The sequence below is a fragment of the Pteropus medius genome, unplaced genomic scaffold, assembly GCF_902729225.1.
Source record: "Pteropus medius unplaced genomic scaffold, Ma_sr-lr_union100, whole genome shotgun sequence".
Lineage (NCBI taxonomy): Eukaryota > Metazoa > Chordata > Mammalia > Chiroptera > Pteropodidae > Pteropus > Pteropus medius.
In genome coordinates this window covers 12,542,687-12,546,981 of record NW_024342474.1, presented here as the reverse complement: position 1 = coordinate 12,546,981, position 4,295 = coordinate 12,542,687, and positions in this window count along the sequence as shown.

Below are 4,295 nucleotides of genomic sequence, written 5' to 3'. Positions count from 1 at the left end.
ACAATGATATAGAAACCACTCAAAATCTTCACTACTCTTTTTGCAATGTCAAATAAAAATATAGTGTCTGTTGCTGAAAAAGTCCCAGTGCTCAGCTGGCAGGTCACAATAAGAGAGAGAAAGAGAAGGAAGCAGAGAAAACGAAACTGGAAAATAGAAAAAAAAAAAAAGAATATTTAGATTTAATAGTTTATAATAATAGTTAGTACTGTGTTTATCTCCCTGATGTAACGATTTTAACCCACGTATCAGTCCTGATCTCCAATTTCAGGCACTTGCAAAACAAGCAGCAGAAAAAATTGTTCTATTTCTCAGAGCAAAGGTGCAATCATTTCATGGAACATCCTGCAAATGGGCCCCTCCTTCATTTCAAAAAAATAAAATAGAAGTTGAAAATTATTATTGTTGATAATAGTACATATGGATAGTCATACTCATTAATACTATAGAGAAAAGAATGTAAGACAAAATGAGTGAAGGGAGAATGTCAGTGTCAATGTCACAGGGGAAATGAGGTATCTTCGTGGTGGCTCGGAACCACTTAGCTTTCTGCACTGCGGCAGTGACATGTCAGAGCAGTAAAGTCAGTTGTTTAAACTTCTTGTTCACTTTTTACTGTTCAGCTAATTGAGAACTTATTTTTTAATTCTGTATTTGGTGAAGAATGGGAAAAAATAGTAAGAACTTCTTAGATATCTGAAAACTTGGCACTTTCGGTAACATTTTGTAACTCTCGCTTAAATTACTTAATGCTTAATTTGTTATCTCCTGTCCAGGGATTTTAACCCTGACTTCATATACTTCATATTAGACTCATCTAGGGGCTTTAAGAAATGCTGATGCTGATGCCCCACGCCAGAGATTCTTCTTTCATTGGATTGGAGTGTGACCCAGGCATCGGTATGTTTTAAAAGCTACCTAGGGGAGCCTAATGTAAGGTTAGGGCAGAACCACTGTGCCTACCCAATGTTTCTGAAAGTGTGGTCTAGATGAATTATCTCTACTAGAATCACCAAAAACCCTTGTTTAAAATGCGGAAGACCATATCCCACCCAATGCCTATTAAGACAATCTCTAGGGTTCGGAGCCAGGCAGAATGGCTTCTTAATTAGCTCCCTCTTGATTTTTTGAGAGAATTCCTGTGATCATGTCTGTATAATTTGATGATCCATTTGACATGCTCTTTAGATAAAGACTTTACCCACACTCTACTCCTCTAATTTATATTTTGTGACAGCCATTTTTCTGACATGTGACTGTTTTGCAGCACAATTAGGATTTGGACAACGAAATAAATAAACTATATATGGATATAAGGTATATCTGTATATATGGTATATCTATACATATGTATGTGTGTCTATACATACATATACATCTATATGTATACATACATATACATCTATGTGTATACATACATATATATCTATATATATATACATCTATATATCTTCAGTATATGTGTATCTGTATATATACACTTACATATAGACACTGGTTCTAATACCAATAGGAGAATTCTTGATTTTGGCTTGGAAGGCCTTCCATTTCTTATCCTCATGATCATGGCAGAGGAGGATTTCCTATGGCCATATAAAGTATTATGGTTAAGGCTTAAATGTGTGGCTATGCAGAGTCAGGTTCTAATGTTCTCTGAACAATCCTTAGAAAGAGAAAAATGCAGAGACATTGAAAAATATATTTTGAGTACTACTTATGAGCCCTAATTATATATATTTTATAGTCTTGTTGTTATAGAAAACTGTTCTTGAAATTCAAGGATCCTCAGTCTGTCGAAAGCAGAAAACCTATTAAAAAGCAATCTAAAATGCATTTCAGGTGAAATCACTTTTACTAAAGTGCAGATCATTTCATTTATTCTAAAGGCATATAATTAGAAAGGAGACCGAATTGGTATTCTTTCTTTTCACAATATAGCACAAATACATACTTCTTTGTTGTAGCTTCAGCATGTGTATAGGTTTTTAAAAGTCCATGTCAGAAAAGAAAATGATTTTTTTTTTCTCTTTTCATGGACCTCTACCGTGTATCTACTCAGAATTTTTTAAAGGGGCTCTCAAGTGAAAACAGAAGCATAATCAAAAACCAAAAGGTATTATTTATCTTGGCCTTATCTGCACATGTCAGAAAATTAAAACAGTGATGAATTATACATTACTGTAAAAATTTTATTATCAGAGGCAAAATTCAAATTTGTTCTGCTTAAAATACAGGAGACAAATTTTTTCATTTAGAAAAATCCATTTTGTTAGTGCTTGCTTATAATGAAATAAAAATTTCATGTTGTATACATACTGCTTCAATTTTTACTGACTCGTTTTAAAGGCATACCATAGAAAACATCTACTAAACTAACAAAAAGTTATTTATTTGGTAAATGCTTTCATAACTTGTATTTACTAAAAGAAGTTACATTTTTATTTCTAAATCATAAAATATTAGAAAGGAAAAAATTGCTTCCATTTGGTATATTTTAAATAAGTCTGTTCAATTGGGGAATAGTTTTAGGAAAATAAACTTTGTTGGTGAATAAATCCAAGTTCATTAGAAATAGTCCACATAATATTTTTAAAAGATTATCTGATGGATACAATGGTGTCCAGAAAGCCAATTATAAAAGCTCAAAGGCAGAATTTCTCTTCCTGCTTCAAGTATCTGGACAGTGCATAAGCTTCATAGTCCTAATGTGTTTTCATTTGTTTTCAATGACTATCAGAACATAAAGAGACTAAAAGATAGCAAAGAAAACGTCAAGTATATACATATATGGCAATGCACAAGTAGCATTTAAAAATGTGAGATTACTATTATACAATATTTTAAAAGATAGGAGAAATTCATTTGAAAAATGTTTAGGACTTGAAAAATGACAGATAATAAACCTATTTTAAATGAAACTGAATAACAAAAAATAATAATAAATGTTCTCACCAGTAGGTCATAAATTATGTGAAGGTGGGAACACAGTAATGTATGAGAGCAAGGATAATACTGTGAACTACAAGGAGTTAAACGAATTGTTACTGAATGATTAACATAGAAAATAAATGTACTGCACATTTAAGGCAGACATTCTTAACTCCACTGTAATATTTGCTATAAAACAATTCACTCTTTCATTTACTTACACAACATAATAAAAATGTGTGCTATTAGAAGCAAGTTGACCTGTGCAGAGCTAGGTCAAAGCAGTTATCTCAAACTGTATCTACACACAGCAGGCCAATGGAAATGTAACTTGAAGTAAATTAAGCAGCTGCCGTCCATCTTTAGTTCTAAGCAGAAAAGGAGAAATGCTTCTCTGACCTCATCACTAAGCGAAATTCTCGCCAGACTAACAGGTCTCCTCCATATGCAGATCAGAGGTTTAACCTTATCTTTCGGTCCACTGGTGAAGAGCTTTGCAATGCAGCCTGTCTTTTTATTTATTTTTATGGCTTGTTGGCTGAAGTATCTGTTAATTACCTATTATAGCTTAAAACGCACTACACAGCACTCTAATGTAAAACATCCTGATGAAAACTTTTATGGGCTATATGAAGTAATCTTGTTAAAAAATGAGTGGCAAACCAAAATGCACTAATTAACAATTCTCTCGAATGATGATGAGAAAGTGAGCTAAGTATCTATTCAAATCTTCTATAGAGACTGGTCTTTATGGATAATCATAATGTTTTCATTCATGTTCAAGGCAGATTAATGACTAATTTGAGTCATATAAGGCTTGGATATGCAGGGTTTTGAGTCCCAGCTAACACCTACCACCAGTTATATAAACTGATCACAACTCTTACTCTTGTCTCCTCATTGGTAAAAAGGATGATAACACTTTATTAGGTTTATCAAATGAGATAGTATCTATTAAATGCCTGGCATTTAACAGACACTCAAAATTTTGTTCTTTTCCTATATTCTAACTCACTTAACATTTATACAGCACAAAAAAAGTTAATTTAGATCAAAATAAATAATTGGTTAATTTTTCTCTTAGTTCATTAGTACATGAAACAGGAATGTCTAAAGGATAAACATCTTCAATGTGTTATTCTTAAAATACTAAATACTCAAAATAAAACTTTTTAATATTCTATGTTTACAAAATTGGGATAAAATCATACCACCTATTGCTAGGGCCACTTGTGAACTATTTATTTAAAAAATAAAATGCACATAATTACGTATATGCAGTATAGTTAAAATTATAACATGTACTTTCACCAATTGCTTAGTTTTAACATTTAAGACACTTTTAAAATTTCCTTTTCTAAACTTTG